The sequence below is a fragment of the Colossoma macropomum genome, unplaced genomic scaffold, assembly GCF_904425465.1.
Source record: "Colossoma macropomum unplaced genomic scaffold, Colossoma_macropomum, whole genome shotgun sequence".
NCBI lineage: Eukaryota > Metazoa > Chordata > Actinopteri > Characiformes > Serrasalmidae > Colossoma > Colossoma macropomum.
In genome coordinates, this window is record NW_023496033.1 from 15,426 (window position 1) to 33,867 (window position 18,442).

At 37.4% G+C, this 18,442-nt stretch overlaps 1 pseudogene; it reads right to left on the minus strand.

The window, feature by feature from the left end:
- Positions 1-13,541: 13,541 nt before the first annotated feature.
- LOC118804091 lies at positions 13,542-16,539 on the minus strand (annotated as a pseudogene).
- Positions 16,540-18,442: the final 1,903 nt, after the last annotated feature.

Consider the following 18,442-nt stretch of genomic DNA (forward strand, 5'->3'; position numbering starts at 1 on the left):
ATGATATTGTGTTCGCTGAATAGCCTTGTTCAGCTCATGTGAACAAATCTTATATCCTGATTATAAGCTTAGCTATATTTTTATATTAATCAAGTAATTAGCTTTAATCTAACAGCACTAACTTTCTGCCTGGCAACAGAGTAATCTGCGGAAGACATATAACCCAACACGCTAACAGTTAATCCTTTTTTAAGACACATACACAGATACTTCCTGTGTAAGCAAGAAGGTAAATAAAACGTCCGCCTCTGTGGTTGATGCTCGTTCACTGAAATGAAGTTATCACCTTCTTCAGGAAATAGAGCTTCTGTCTCGAACTTAGGTTTACCACTGAAGGATACATGGTTTCACATTGTTTTTAAGCATCATGCTACAAAAGTGTATCATTGGTTACTCTGTAATAAGCCTTAATAACATAATAAGCCTTGATAACATAAGCCTTTGTAACTGTACATACATGTTCATAATCACACAAAAAAATGTTAAAACACCACAGTATAAGGCTTCATAGCAGTCCTGGCCACTGATATCACCACAGTTATAATACATATTTTTCCTGTTCTTAACATTATTGGTGAGACATAAAGCTGTATCATAAAGCTTAATAACAAATGTTCTATTCATTGACATAATGCTGTTTTTTAAAAAGATCCACAGTGATAAAAGCATGCCTTCAATCTTAACTTGCAAACTCTCTAATGTTCCTCACTATCTTCAAAATGAAAAAGATTTTCTAAGTGAATAACATCTAATAAAAACTTACCAGCTTTCTTTAAAGACTTTAGATAAAGTGATGTTATTGATCAGCTCTATGAAATAATCCACATTAATAGAAGTACATACCAAGTTATAAAGCACTAGAAGTGCTCTTCACAGACCTTAAGTAAAGTGAGATTGCTTTACATAAGAATATCTAGACAGAAGAATACAAGAATTACAAGTTTGTACTTTGAACAGGGGTTCATTTATTGACAAAACATATTTTTATATCAAAAAGGCAATGATGTATCCATATATATCAAAATAATTCCCTGTATCCCCTCATTTTTTCAAACAAATTAAATTCAGGTTTTCCAGTATAACAGATTCTCTGATGTTAAATTTTAAACAAATGTTTCCTTAATACAACAAAAGCTTTGTAATGCAAAACAAAATAAACTGAAACAACCTCAATGCCATTCACTGTATCCAAAGCGTAAAACCTCTACAAACATCAAACATTTTAGATATACAAATGCTTTTATCAATAACCTAATGAGCATTAGACTGCTAGGATATTTATTTTAATCTGATTTTTTTGTTTGACAAAACAAACTTGAACTCAAAAATTTTCTAGATTTTAAGAGAATCTGAAAAACCTGCTCTTTCAAAAAGAACAAATTTCTTGTCAATCAAACAACATTTTTATTGTGGAAGTACACCTCAGTGGATCATAGGTAACAGTTCCCATCATGCTTTCATTTGCATGATTTCAGACATTGTGGCATCTTGACACCTGTCAAAAAAATGTGGACAATTACTCTACTAGAGAATTCCATGGGGGCAGGACCTGAAAGACAATAATTGCTGCTAGGGCAAGCTCAGAAATTGGTGAGGTCCTGGGGATAGTATTGTTGTCTATTCCCACTTTTTGGAAAGCCCTCTTAATCAACCCACCTTGGTTAAAGGCTTGTAATGCATGCTTGTAATGCAGTATTACCCCACAAACAAGTTTGCCTTAGAAAAGAGGTAATGTAAAAAAAAAATAATCTAAATATCTTAATGCAAATATGCCATAGAACTATTGCAAAATAATATGACAATCAGTAAAAGTTATTACTTTGAGTGAGACTCAGGTCATGCATAGAATAAATAATGTTTGAGTATTCCAATAAGGTCATGTTAATGCTACAATTCAACAAATTGCCAAGTGTTCAACAAGTTCAAGAAAAAGTGTTGCTTTGAATTTACTTGATTCAAATGTATACATGGATTCCAAATGAATGAAATATATTACACCAGCACAATTACTGTGATTCATTTTTGCCGAGAACTGTATTGATGTTATGTATTTTTTTCATGTGAACTGATGTATAGTGTCAGTCTGTACCTTACGTTCATACTGATAATAAAGACATTTTTGTCTCTGCAGGAAAGCTTGCATCTGTTATATGACAGTTTGTAACCCTACACCACAGTTGATACAGTTGATCAATAAACTTGTGTTTCCATGTTGCAGTTTGTTTCTGTAATATTACAGATTGTAACCATACACCATGGTCCATTAGCTATTGTTACAGTTGCAAATGCACTGTATACAGAACTGAAAATTACACTGAGCACATTTTTACAGAACTTCCAAGAAAGACCCACTGTCCCCGGGTAAACAAAGCAATTGACTAGGTTGTTTTTCTGTGAGAAATTCACAGTTGATGCTTTAACCACTTGAAGTTGTGATCTTATTAAATTAAGCCACCACATGTAACACTTTAGGAAGCATTCTTGATTTGGTTAGGTTGTATCTCGTGCTGAAATACTGGTTTAACCTGATTACATTTAATTTCAGTTTAAATGCAAAGGAAATCTAGATTAAATCCATATTTAAATTTCACTTCAAGTTTTGTATCATGACACCTTGGTATAAACTCATTTAGAACTTGCAAGCCAAATTTTGAATGTTAGTGTTAGTCCTGGAGACCCCTGTCCTGCCCAGTTTCAACTATTCTCTGCACCACAAGAATGATTTGGTATATTAACCAAGTAAGCAAGCTGGCTGCCTTAAATATTTGATATTGGAAGTTAACAAAATGTAAGATATAGATTATTTTTAACTTAGTATTTACCATTGACGAAGTCAGAATTCCTCAGCCAGGTTACTTTTTTAAGTTAAATTCATGTTAAACTAAATTCATCGGTCAGATTAGGTGCTTTTGAGGAACACCTGAAACTATGCAATGCTATGGATCGCCAGGCAGGATTAAAAAAACACTGAATTCTATACATATACAAAGCTAGACATTGTACTACTCCCTGAACAAGTATATTTTTAACATTATATTTGTGTTTCATGTTTTACAATTAGACAATTACAATACAATTTTAACATCGTATGGCAAATAAAACATTGAAGAGTAAACAAGTATCAAACAAACACACATAAATAGAATAAATACACAAATGATTAAATAAGTAAATAAGTAGGTTAAAAAAACAAATAGACCAGTTACAGAGCAGTTAGATAGTAGAGCATTTTGATAGTGAGCCTAGTTTGGCAAATAGGAAAAAGATGTCCGTGGCCAGACCCGTGAAAATAAAAAAGTACACATGCAACCTCCCCCCCAAAAAATTATAAATTAAGGGAAAGATAAAGATAAACACTGATTTTGTAACCGTTCGTCAGAAACCAGACGCTCGCGGATTAAAAGGGCAAAAGGTGTTTTAATAGGGCTAGGCAGATGCGTGGTCAAAAGGCAGGCGTGGGTCAATTCCAAAAGACAAACCCAAAATAAAGCGGTGATCATATCACCGAGCAGACAAAGTCAAAAGGGCAAGGCAAAAACGAAGTCAGAAAACAGGCAAAGGTCCAAAAACACAGATCAGCAAAAACAGGCAACGGTACAAAAGGGCAAAGGCAAAAGGCAAATTCAAATAACGGAACAAAGGTCAAAAACGTACAGCAAATAACTCTCAGACAAAACACTCAGTATGCTCTGGAAGAAACAATACCTCGCAAAGAGCTAAACTACAGCCCGGGCTTAAAAGCTATTCTAGCTAGATCATATGACTGAAAACACAGGTGCAAATCTTTAGTATTCAGGTGAGTGTGACCTCTGATAGGAGCGTGTGATCTCCTCAGAGGTCATGTGATTCCCCACTGCATTGTGGGTAATGCAGTCCATCGAGTTTTCCGAATTGGAGGGAAATTGCATTGTCACGTGATCCTCGTGAGGATTCTGGGAACTGAAGTCCAGGTTCTCTAGTGACACGGATTGATGTGTGACAGATTTAGGACACCTCATCTTCTTTCAACAACTTGTTAACGTCTACATGTGACAATTAGAATTCCATACCTTTTCAATGTAGACTGTTTGCCTTTTAAAATATATGCTACTTTGTCTATTGACAAACAAAGGACATATTCTTTATCCACTGCATAATGGATGGCCTCTCTTTATTTATTTCCAAAATACAGCTATCTGGCATTTCACCTCTATGGTACATATAACAATTAACTTATGAGTGTTGCTTCCAACAAGATTGTCAGGGAAAGTACCCAAAATAAAGACTTAGGGTTTCAGAGGTAGATCTATAGACACTATGTGGAAAACACATTAAGACACCACTTTCCAGAACTCCCTGAATACATTGCAACCCACATATAGTTCGGTAGTGTGTCTTTTGAGAGTGAGCATTTCATGCATATATCAGGAATATTTCCATTAAATTTATTCAGTTTATACTGGGGTGATGTTTGTTCTCAAAATCCAGTTGTATTGTTGTAACTTTAGCTGGCTATTTATGTTTTGTGTCTGAGCATCTACACATACATTCATCCAGGCCTCTAATGAAATATATACTTGTAGACTTTTTTCCAACAGTTAAGTTTAGATTCTTAAGATTCTCTGGAAGCAGACATATTACAAAATGACGAGAGTAATCCTTTACTATCTGGGGAGATTTCATATTATTTCCTTTAATAAGGACTGTGGGATCTGAAAGCTTTGTGCCTTGATAGAACGAGATGAAGCCTCTAAGTTATAAGTATTTTAAAAAATGCTTTTTTGGATTGCCGAAATTGGTTGAAATCTCTGAGAAAGACATCAGCATTTACATTTACATTTACATCATTTAGCAGACCCTCTTATCCAGAGCAACTTACAAAAAGTGCTTTGTTATCTACTCAGAGAAAGTATCTTTGCTAGTTACAAATAGAGTAAAACACAGCGGCACACACAGCGGAACAGCAGCCACTGTGCCGGCACACACAGCGGAACAGCGGCCACTGTGCCGGCACACACAGCGGAACAGCGGCCTCTGTGCTGGTACACACAGCGGAACAGGGGCCAAATCATTTCATGGTAGACTCAAAAGAAAGAAAATGGCAGGGAAATGCTTTGTATAGCAGAACACTGGCCAGAAAATGCCAGTTTTTGCCAAATTGGTATTGCATCCCTGAAAATGTATTGCAGAAAACACATGCTGGCCCAAAGTGTATATTACTAATATATTTCATAGTTCTATTCATAAAAAAGGTTACAAGAGGATGCTTTTCAAGTGAGTCCACCTGTCAGGAAAAGAACCCTCTGTTAGATCTGGCTGGGGGGTTGTTGCATCTATGATACTTGTATAGGTTTCACATGTTGGTCACAATTATGTGTGATTAAAAACATATTATAGTTGTCAACAGAAAGAAAGTTATAGGGGGATGCCTATTAAGGCAGTCCACCTGCCAGGAAATGCACCCCCTCTAAAATCTGGCTACATTATGATTATGTCCATGATACTTATACAGGTGTCACATATTGGTCTAAAATATGCATTACCATAAATGTTTCATAGTAGTATCAAACCTGCTGGGAAATGCACTCCTTCTCAAATCTGGCTATATTATTATTACATCCAGGATGCTTATACAGGTAATGCATATTGGTTCCAAATATGTTGAAGGGATGTAGATTATCTCCCGTAATCAAATTGGAATATTTTGAATTCCATATTGGAATAGACCAATATGTGACACCTGTATAAGTATCATGGAAATAATCATAATGTAGCCAGATTTTAGAGGGGGTGCATTTCCTGGCAGGTGGACTGCCTTAAAAGGCATCCTCCTATAACTTTCTTTCTGTTGACACAACTATACTATGTTTTTAATCGCACATATGTTGGACCAATATGTGACACCTGTATAAGTATCATTGATGTAATAGTGATGTAGCCAGATTTAAGAGGGGGTGCATAAAACTTTCTTTTCGTTGATACCAACTATAATATGTTTTTAATCACACATAATTGTGACCAACATGTGAAACCTATTCAAGTATCATAGATGCAACAACCCCCCAGCCAGATCTAACAGAGGGTTCTTTTCCTGACAGGTGGACTCACTTGAAAAGCATCCTCTTGTAACCTTTTTTATGAATAGAACTATGAAATATATTAGTAATATGCACTTGCACAGCATGTGTTTTCTGCAATACATTTTCAGGGATGCAATACCAATTTGGCAAAAACTGGCATTTTCTGGCCAGTGTTCTGCTATACAAAACATTTCGCTGTCATTTTCTTTCTTTTGAGTCCACCATGAAATGATTTTAGCAGTATGTATTTGCAAACAGTATGTATGCATGCAAGTTACATGGCAGCAATAAGAGTGTATCCTGATTTATAATGGGTTGCATCGCCTGAAATTTTTTTACAAGTCACTGCCTTTAGAGTGTAAAATCTAAAGAACCCGATCCAGACTGGTGAGAAACATGACACGATAAGTAGGTGAAATTCATGTGTATATTTTGTTGACAAATAGCGACGTACAAGTTTTGCTGCATACAAGGTCAATGCAGACTGCTATGTCGTAGAATAAGTAAGCAGCGGTGCATGTAGGCTACATTATACTTTTGTATTACTATTTACGAGTCACTGTACTTTAGAAGAACATCTGGGGTATTTCTATTCTGTAAAACAGCGATTGTGTTGAAAATGAAAGCTGTTCCGCCGTGTGTGCCGGCACAGAGGCCGCTGTCCCGTACTTACGGCGTTACTGTGACGGAACAAAGGGGGACGGCACAGCAACATCTCGGCTACAGCTCCTACTGCAAAAGTCTGCACTAAGGCTACGTTTACACAGCAGGTAAAAGTGGCCCAAATCCGATCTTTTTCCTCAAATGTGACACAGATGTGTCATATGTGTGGCAGTGTGAACAGCAAAAAACGTATTGAATCTGACAATTTCAATTCCGATTTGAGACGCTTTCATATCTGGTACTGAAATCCGATCCGTATCCGATCTGCGGCAGTGCGACTCTGTCTGAACAGCCAGATCGGAATTCATACGACTTTTACGTCAGTACAACTCCACATTCGTCATAATTTCGCGCTGCTGAGACTCATAAACATTTAGGCAGGTGTTTCTGTACCAAAACATTAGAAAAGACTCATCAAACCGCTCCGATTTCGAAGAGGTTTCGAACGAATCGGCCGAGCGCGGCCGGAGGAGACCGAGGCTGCAGCGTCAAAAAAAGTTTAAAGAATCCGAGGACGCGAACTAAAGAAGTGGTCGTGGCCGAATAACGAGCCCTTTTACGGCGAACTCGAACACATTCTGGGTGATGAGTCCAGCCTTCAACCACTGAACCTCCATAATCGCTCATGTGATGCTGGTGAAGATGAAACTGAACCCTCCAGGAGCGGCTGGTGTTCACTAGTCGTCATGATTGTTTACCTCTGGACGAGCCACGTGAAGCTCTGTTCTTTTGCGCATGCGGGTCGGTTTAGGAGATGATCTGTTCAGACTGATGTCGCATACAGATCACATTTAAAAGATAATGTGAACAGCCAAACAAAAAAATCGGATTTGGTGAGAAAATCAGATTTGGGCCTCTTTTACCTGCTGTGTAAACGTAGCCTAATAGCCTTAAAAAGGATTAAGTTGTGTAACAAGTTTTACAGCTTAAAAGGAAGTTATCCTGGGACCATATCATTGTCGATAACACAAAATAATGTAAGAAAGCATATGTAAACTCCATCTATGAAAACCTTTCGAGAGAATAAAAAAAGAGAAGAAAGAAGGTTGACATATGTAAATCAAAACATTGTGCCATTCTCAAATTCAACAAAAGCTAAACCACAGATCTGGTTATTGAAGGCCTAGGATTAGGACACTGCTAAACTGTCTATTAGTGCTCAGATTATATCCAAGTTTCTCAAACAACAGCCGTTCAGCACTATGTCATCTAGGATAGTTTATGTGCTCACTAAAAAGTTCCCTACTTCAGAAGGGCTCTGGAAAATGTGTGGCTGGTTGCTGAGGGATACTCGAAAATAAACCCATAGTCCAGTCCTTCTTTTAGCTTCTTCTTGACTTTATCAAAGTACCTCCGTTGTTTGTTGACGTCTGCAAAAAGATCAGTCTTTGTATGCTCTTGGTGCTGCACTTGTGTTTGAGCTTTCATTTGAGCTCTCACTATGATTTTCCAGGTTTAGAGGTAAGTGCAGTGCCTCTCTTTTCGAGAGTGCTCATCTTAGGCTGGAGCATGTTGACTGTGTCTTTGGTTCTTCGGCTTGAATCAACCTTCCTTAGCATTCTTTGGGGTTTTACTTCTTATAGTGCAGAGAGTTTCAAATTTGTCTGTGGCCAATACGTCTGCAAAATGGCTTCCCTCACTGCTGGATAAAAATCAAAGGTGAAAATATTTATAAAGCATTTGTAAAGATGTTACTCATTTTAAATTAATATTGTTTCTACACGTTTACTTAATGAGCTTTTGACATTTAAAAACAAATATGAGTGAATGTATAGTTTTTGATGATTTGTATAGAGTACTGTCTCACGGTTTTGTGATCCCCAACTTGAACTTGCAGTCTGTATGCATATTATTGCTAATGGTAGCTATTAGCAGTGCTGTCAGCAGTACTACACAATCTGTTCTGTACCAACCGTTATTTAATTTAATGTTTGATAATGGATTTTAATGTTCATGTCCCTGATGGAAAAATATACAAACCATTTAGAGCTTCTGTTGGTTCTTGGCGGTTTGTAATGTGTTTTAGCTTTTCTCAGTGGGTCGATAATGTAAAGTATCCTAATGGTTTAACAGGTGACCTAGTGACTGATTGCAGATACATTTCTAATTGTTCACTAGGAAATTAGTGGTCTTTAATGGTTACCATTAAGCTAATTCCCATTAGGAGGCAAAAACCATTAGGTTTTAATCCTAAAGGTTCTAATTGCCTTTATTCAGCAGGGGTTACCGTGGTGCTGTCAGCTTGCACAATATAACTTTGACAACGTTGAGTATTGTTGACTATCGAGCAACAATGTGTTTATTTTTCACAAATTTTAAGGAAAAATGATAATGTAACAGTAAATGTACTGACAACACAATCTGTTATCTAAGCACTCGTTACTTTTGACCTTATTAATCTTCCCCATCTTTTTTGTGCTGTTCTGTTTACTCAGGAACGTTACATATATGCATATATGGTGCAGCAATTAGATCTCGCAACAGCAACCAGGTATATATTTTGCATTTCATAAACAAACATTTCAAAATATTGTAAAATTACAAGGTTCTATTTTTATCTATTTTTAACTATTAAAATTAATAGTTGCTCCCACTGTTTGTTGTATTTTTTTGTACTTCGTCAACTTTGTCACTGGTATTGTCCACAAACTAGCTACCATCAATGGTGCAATTGTGATTTATTTTGATTTGTATGGGGAGGGCGAGGAGGAAAGAGGGTTGTAAACAGATAGCACAACAGGACAAACTAGCAGTTTGGCTTTATTAGGCATGTTCATTAGGTTTGTCTTTTTTGGTGGGGGGCGTTATGAGGACTCTGTAGCTCCTTTTGACAGTGTGGCATCAAAATCAGAAAACGGCTGCAGCTCACAGACCCCGAAACCTATGCTTGCTACAAAATTATTAACAGATCGTATTAGTTTCAAACACAGAAAAGGCATAGGTGTCACACATCAATCCGTGTCACTAGAGAACCTGGACTTCAGTTCCCAGAATCCTCACGAGGATCACGTGACAATGCAACTTCCCTCCAATTCAGAAAACTCGATGGACTGCATTACCCAGTCATATGATCTAGCTAGAATAGCTTTTAAGCCCGGGCTGTAGTTTAGCTCTTTGCGAGGTATTGTTTCTTCCAGAGCATACTGAGCGTTTTGTCCGAGAGTTATTTGCTGTACGTTTTTGACCTTTGTTCCGTTATTTGACTTTGCCTTTAGCCTTTGCCCTTTTGTACCGTTGCCTGTTTTTGCTGATCTGTGTTTTTGGACCTTTGCCTGTTTTCTGACTTCGTTTTTGCCTTGCCCTTTTGACTTTGTCTGCTCGGTGATATGATCACCGCTTTATTTTGGGTTTGTCTTTTGGAATTGACCCACGCCTGCCTTTTGACCACGCATCTGCCTAGCCCTATTAAAACACCTTTTGCCCTTTTAATCCGCGAGCGTCTGGTTTCTGACGAACGGTTACAAAATCAGTGTTTATCTTTATCTTTCCCTTAATTTATAATTTTTTGGGGGGGAGGTTGCATGTGTACTTTTTTATTTTCACGGGTCTGGCCACGGACATCTTTTTCCTATTTGCCAAACTAGGCTCACTATCAAAATGCTCTACTATCTAACTGCTCTGTAACTGGTCTATTTGTTTTTTTAACCTACTTATTTACTTATTTAATCATTTGTGTATTTATTCTATTTATGTGTGTTTGTTTGATACTTGTTTACTCTTCAATGTTTTATTTGCCATACGATGTTAAAATTGTATTGTAATTGTCTAATTGTAAAACATGAAACACAAATATAATGTTAAAAATATACTTGTTCAGGGAGTAGTACAATGTCTAGCTTTGTATATGTATAGAATTCAGTGTTTTTTTAATCCTGCCTGGCGATCCATAGCATTGCATAGTTTCAGGTGTTCCTCAAAAGCACCTAATCTGACCGATGAATTTAGTTTAACATGAATTTAACTTAAAAAAGTAACCTGGCTGAGGAATTCTGACTTCGTCAATGGTAAATACTAAGTTAAAAATAATCTATATCTTACATTTTGTTAACTTCCAATATCAAATATTTAAGGCAGCCAGCTTGCTTACTTGGTTAATATACCAAATCATTCTTGTGGTGCAGAGAATAGTTGAAACTGGGCAGGACAGGGGTCTCCAGGACTAACACTAACATTCAAAATTTGGCTTGCAAGTTCTAAATGAGTTTATACCAAGGTGTCATGATACAAAACTTGAAGTGAAATTTAAATATGGATTTAATCTAGATTTCCTTTGCATTTAAACTGAAATTAAATGTAATCAGGTTAAACCAGTATTTCAGCACGAGATACAACCTAACCAAATCAAGAATGCTTCCTAAAGTGTTACATGTGGTGGCTTAATTTAATAAGATCACAACTTCAAGTGGTTAAAGCATCAACTGTGAATTTCTCACAGAAAAACAACCTAGTCAATTGCTTTGTTTACCCGGGGACAGTGGGTCTTTCTTGGAAGTTCTGTAAAAATGTGCTCAGTGTAATTTTCAGTTCTGTATACAGTGCATTTGCAACTGTAACAATAGCTAATGGACCATGGTGTATGGTTACAATCTGTAATATTACAGAAACAAACTGCAACATGGAAACACAAGTTTATTGATCAACTGTATCAACTGTGGTGTAGGGTTACAAACTGTCATATAACAGATGCAAGCTTTCCTGCAGAGACAAAAATGTCTTTATTATCAGTATGAACGTAAGGTACAGACTGACACTATACATCAGTTCACATGAAAAAAATACATAACATCAATACAGTTCTCGGCAAAAATGAATCACAGTAATTGTGCTGGTGTATATATTTCATTCATTTGGAATCCATGTATACATTTGAATCAAGTAAATTCAAAGCAACACTTTTTCTTGAACTTGTTGAACACTTGGCAATTTGTTGAATTGTAGCATTAACATGACCTTATTGGAATACTCAAACATTATTTATTCTATGCATGACCTGAGTCTCACTCAAAGTAATAACTTTTACTGATTGTCATATTATTTTGCAATAGTTCTATGGCATATTTGCATTAAGATATTTAGATTATTTTTTTTTTACATTACCTCTTTTCTAAGGCAAACTTGTTTGTGGGGTAATACTGCATTACAAGCATGCATTACAAGCCTTTAACCAAGGTGGGTTGATTAAGAGGGCTTTCCAAAAAGTGGGAATAGACAACAATACTATCCCCAGGACCTCACCAATTTCTGAGCTTGCCCTAGCAGCAATTATTGTCTTTCAGGTCCTGCCCCCCATGGAATTCTCTAGTAGAGTAATTGTCCACATTTTTTTGACAGGTGTCAAGATGCCACAATGTCTGAAATCATGCAAATGAAAGCATGATGGGAACTGTTACCTATGATCCACTGAGGTGTACTTCCACAATAAAAATGTTGTTTGATTGACAAGAAATTTGTCTTTTTGAAAGAGCAGGTTTTCAGATTCTCTTAAATCTAGAAAATTTTTGAGTTCAAGTTTGTTTTGTCAAACAAAAAAATCAGATTAAAATAAATATCCTAGCAGTCTAATGCTCATTAGGTTATTGATAAAAGCATTTGTATATCTAAAATGTTTGATGTTTGTAGAGGTTTTACGCTTTGGATACAGTGAATGGCATTGAGGTTGTTTCAGTTTATTTTGTTTTGCATTACAAAGCTTTTGTTGTATTAAGGAAACATTGTTTAAATTTAACATCAGAGAATCTGTTATACTGGAAAACCTGAATTTAATTTGTTTGAAAAAATGAGGGGATACAGGGAATTATTTTGATATATATGGATACATCATTGCCTTTTTGATATAAAAATATGTTTTGTCAATAAATGAACCCCTGTTCAAAGTACAAACTTGTAATTCTTGTATTCTTCTGTCTAGATATTCTTATGTAAAGCAATCTCACTTTACTTAAGGTCTGTGAAGAGCACTTCTAGTGCTTTATAACTTGGTATGTACTTCTATTAATGTGGATTATTTCATAGAGCTGATCAATAACATCACTTTATCTAAAGTCTTTAAAGAAAGCTGGTAAGTTTTTATTAGATGTTATTCACTTAGAAAATCTTTTTCATTTTGAAGATAGTGAGGAACATTAGAGAGTTTGCAAGTTAAGATTGAAGGCATGCTTTTATCACTGTGGATCTTTTTAAAAAACAGCATTATGTCAATGAATAGAACATTTGTTATTAAGCTTTATGATACAGCTTTATGTCTCACCAATAATGTTAAGAACAGGAAAAATATGTATTATAACTGTGGTGATATCAGTGGCCAGGACTGCTATGAAGCCTTATACTGTGGTGTTTTAACATTTTTTTGTGTGATTATGAACATGTATGTACAGTTACAAAGGCTTATGTTATCAAGGCTTATTATGTTATTAAGGCTTATTACAGAGTAACCAATGATACACTTTTGTAGCATGATGCTTAAAAACAATGTGAAACCATGTATCCTTCAGTGGTAAACCTAAGTTCGAGACAGAAGCTCTATTTCCTGAAGAAGGTGATAACTTCATTTCAGTGAACGAGCATCAACCACAGAGGCGGACGTTTTATTTACCTTCTTGCTTACACAGGAAGTATCTGTGTATGTGTCTAAAAAGGATTAACTGTTAGCGTGTTGGGTTATATGTCTTCCGCAGATTACTCTGTTGCCAGGCAGAAAGTTAGTGCTGTTAGATTAAAGCTAATTACTTGATTAATATAAAAATATAGCTAAGCTTATAATCAGGATATAAGATTTGTTCACATGAGCTGAACAAGGCTATTCAGCGAACACAATATCATCTATTTCCCTGTTGACTGAGAGGAATCATCATATGAGGACAGTTTGCTGTCCTCAGGCTTCATTAGACTCCACGGTTTTATCGCTTTGATTTTCCTCTCGTCAATGTTTGTGTCTGGAGGTCTTTTGAAAGGTGGCAGGTGGATGGGCAGTAACTCGCCTCCAGTGAAAACACCTGACTGAACACAGTACAGTATCTGGCATCCATCGCTTATGGCTGCAAGATGTTGACTGAACTGTGGTGGGCAGCGAGACTGCTTCCTGCAAGCAAGTTGGTAGACTGGCAGCTAAAGAACCTCCAAACGGTAACAGAGAATTTTGGTTGCTGTTTCGTAGTCGCTGCTCAGACAGATCATAATTCCATTTGACAAAAATTTCTGAGGAAAGAATTTGGAGGACAAGATCTGGATTTGGTTAATGGGTTTTGTAAAGAAGGGCCATACAGACCTCCAAAGAGATATCCAGAGAACTCTTGAGCCATTTCATTAGTGGAGCACCAGTAGGTGTCAATGCGAACAGACATATTTTCACAGATGTCTTTACAGCACTCAGACACCAACCAGCACGAATGACAATGCCTATGACACTCATTGTATTCCTGTGTTTCTGAGCGCAATAGGGTAGCAGTGTATGGTTGCTGACAGGAATATGAGCCAGTGGCTGGTTTTTCTCAGCGAGCTCCTGGCAGATTGCATCTCCGTCTGAAGTCAGGGGAGTGCACTGCTGGTAAACTCCACCAAAGTTAAGGTTGCTGCTGGGACCCTCACAGGAATTATCATCTACATTAGCTTGGAAATTAAAATTTTTGGAGTCTGGGTTCACACATCCAGGGCGAGTGTTAATTGTGTAGTAGCGTTCTATGGCCTGACTCACAAACAGAGCTAGTTTATTCACTGTTGGAAGTGGGAGGTCTGGAAACAATGATGGATTGAGAAAATAGTGGAGTGGTAGTCCACTACGGTCAATAGCTACCAGATTGTTGGTGTGTGCTCTCTTGCCATTTCTGTAGAGTTATACCAGGATAAAATAAAGCCCCACCATGACTCAGTGTTATGGAGTATGTAATGTTCCCTGGTAGCTCCGAGTTTCAGATGTTTCCTGGTCTATAAATCCAGTTATATTCAATCTTTCAATTTTAAAATTCAACTATTTTTTAAAAAAGTTAGCACCAGCTGATGCTGAAACAGAAGACTGAGAAGACTGCATATCAGAAACATAAGAGGATTTTAAGTAGTCCTCCTCCACCAAAGTAGCACCAGCATCAACACTTGTGATGACGTGTGTGCCATAATCAAGTATCATCTTCTCTGACAGATACTCTGCCTGACGGGTTCGGTTGTTCTTGATGGCATCTGCGATTTCCTCTACCTGACGGGCAAAGCGGGTGTCCAGAGTGAAATCAGGAAACACCTTAACAGTGTACAGATGATTACGCACCTGAGAAAAAACAGGACCAGAATCTGCTATGAGAAAGCAAAACTTTTTTCATTCAGAAATCTAAATATTTAGAACTGCCACAGATGCGGTTTCAGAGTAGTTACTTTCATGTATTCAGGCTTCAGAATTGGCCAAACCTTCCACCTCCTTGTTTTGACAAACAAAGTTAAATCCAAGAAGTGAGCATTGCCAATCCAGATCAGTTTTTCCTTGCATTGAAGTTTCTTTTGAATTATGTGAACATTCTATTGCAATTTATCAAAGTAAATATAATCAGGTAGTGTATTTATGTTAAAAATCCCACTCAATCACAGATTTCTTTGGGAGTCTCAGTTTTGTAGTAATACATTGTTTTGTAGTAATTACATTTTTACATTACAATTTTTTGTCTCTCGAAAAATGTTCCTATAAGAATGTAATAAATTAATATAAGAATCCTCCAAGATTTAGCCACACAGCATATACATCCTTACTATCCTAAGTAAAGCATGTACCTCCAAAATGATTAGAAGGCAAAAACATTCTAATTTTTTGTGCAATGTAAAGAGATTTTATTCCAACTATTTTTCTACTGGTCCATTAATCATGAATTTTTAACATTAAGGCTAACTGCTGAGCTTGACTGATGTAGAAAATAAAATATTGCAAAACATTTTGTTGGAATATAATGAATCTCAACTAAATATTCAGTGGATAGATAATCATCAAACTTAGCAATAAACCAGGATGTTTGTAAGTATTTAAGCAGTAAAGCGTTAAAACTATAATTAAAAATAACTAATAATAAATAAATTATAATTTTAAAAATGGCCCACTGACTCAAATTCAAAGAAATCCTATGAAACTCTAGAACCTGAATCGTTGGCCAGAGGGGAGCAGCTCAGAGGATCAGTGAATAAATTAATACAAGTATCTTACGAGTCTCTTGAATTTTATTTGCACTGGTATTGGTAGTTTTTCCATTGTCCTGACATTTTACTTCCTTGTTTATGTGAATGTTTGCACAATTCAAAATAGTATGCAAATTACAATATATTGTGCTAATTCTAAAATATAATTCCTAAAATATACTGTGTTAATGTGTCTTTGGAATTATGTTACTGGGTCTTACCTGTACACGTGATGTGACAGAACTCTCTTTCACTTGGTGGTTTTCATGCGTTTGTTCTCAGCGGAGAACTTGCCGTTGAGCACAGAGCGTATGGACCCGTCTGCATTAATGGAGCTTGAAGTGGTGCTTTTCTGTTCCAGCCATGAACTGATGATCTCCGAGTTCATCTCCACTCTGCTCACTTTCTGTGGGATGATGAAGACCTCGTCTGGGATGATGTACACGCCGTCCTCGGTGGTCTGGCACAGGGAATAGCTGATGTTCATCACTCGCCCCATATCAAGGTTACGCAGGTTGTCCCAGCCACCCCCAGGGAGGACCTCCAATGCTGGTGAAGTAAGTTTTTTGCGGCACTCACGAAGTCCATTGTCAGGATGACTGAGTGGACAATGGAGATCACAGGTACTGATGAATGCAAGGAAACCCAGGAGAGAGAGGCTTATTGAGCCCATGACTGCCAGGAAGGAAATCAAGAATGTGTTGGGACTATGCTCTCTTTCTCATGTTATGGGAGGCTGTCAGTGATCTCAGTCTGATAAGTTTCCACCCACTTCAATTTCAGTTTCACAGTAAAAGCTGGTAAGAGCTTGAAACCACATCCTCTTCCTCTTACAGATGACCATGCATCTAAGAAAAAAGGAAAGGCTAGAAACTATAATCAGTTCCAAATTTCTTCTATTTTTGTTTACAATACAAGAAATCATCTCAAAAAATGGAAACCCGAATCTTTTGATATGTTTATGAAATATTAATGATGTAAATAGTTACATAAGAAGCAGCAATGTAATTACTGTCCAAAATATCAGTACAATTTCATAATTTTACAGTAATAACAATTAACAGCCAAGGAAAATGCCACAGAATCTTGAGTTTGTTCATTGTTTTTTTAATGAAACCTACAGATTACTTGCTTGTTATGAAAACATCAGGACATAATTTGTTTATTAATTAATAATTGTTTATTAATTAGTGCTAAGCACTTTCATTTTTAAAAATGTTTGCAAATAGTCATTATTTCATTCTAGATCAATCTATATATAAAATAGCAATAACTTTTCAAACATTTTATGCCCTACTTGGACACAAACAATTGCTTAGCCTGATTTTGGTAAAACTATAAATGACTGGCAGCTTGGGAGCTCTTCACAGGGAGCTTTGTGGCTGCACATACTGCTTTACTCAGTCAGTGAGCTGATCAGCTCACCACCCAATCAGCTTTGTGTTGGCTGGGAATGCTGAGCTTGGAGTTGGGACAGGCAGGGCTGAAGTTGGGAGTCAGGGCTCCTGGCAATGTGGCCTTCATCCCTTCTGGTAAAGCCGCCAGCTCAGGAAGACGGCAGTGCTGGTAGAAGGTTCCCCAAGGGCCATTGGCAACGCAGATGAGCAACACCAGGGGTGGCGACGTGAAAGCAAAACTGACTGGTGGGTCAAGGGCCGGAAGTTTCAGCCAGTAGAGAGAGTCAAGGTGCTTACTCCACACCGCCGGGATGGCCGCTCTTCCAAGCGGGACCACACTGCTGGGTATCTGGTGGATCAGGAAGGGCACCTAGTGCCCAAGGCCCTCCAGAGCTATGCCACCCAGGACCCAACTTGCGCTCCCCAGCTGCACAGAGAACCCCGCTAAGCTCTGTGGCAGTGCCAGAGTGCTGTTGAAGCCCTTCAGCAAATTCAAAATCTCCTTGACATCCCTCAGTGACCCAGGAGGACCACATCACCCGATGGCCACACCTGACAGCCCAGAGTCTAGGGGGCCCTGGGTACCTCCCAGCCAGGTGCCCTCAAATAATCTGTTGGGACTGGAACTATTAACAGCAGGGTTGCTGCTCTCGAACAAAGTTGGGGGCCAATGTGGCACCAGAGCCCGCCTGTATTTATGTTTGTTTTAGTTTATTTAGTTTTACTTACTTTGGCAGTATCAAGTACTTCCGTTGGAGTTCATGGGGATGTGCAATAGTCTAGACCCTAATGGACACTGCCTTCATTCATCAGTGTGCATAAAAGGAGTGTAGATTTGACCACATTAATGACAGACAAACTACTCTACATATGATTCATGAAACTTTCGTATGACTTGAAAAACACATGGAGATGAAATTTAAATGCTTACGGCTGTGTATGAGATGCTTCTGCATTATACATATGTTTTGTATTGTTATGGGGGGGGGGTGTCAGTAGTATAAAAAACAAAATGCAGTGTAAAGTCTCTTGAAGGGGAACATGGAATATTTGCTGCATTTGTTTATACCAATGTGCATGTAAAATAAGAGCATCCACTTTTATATCGGATTGACATGTGGACAAATTATTAGTATTATTTTTCAGGTTGTTAAACTATTGTGCTCAAATTTACACACT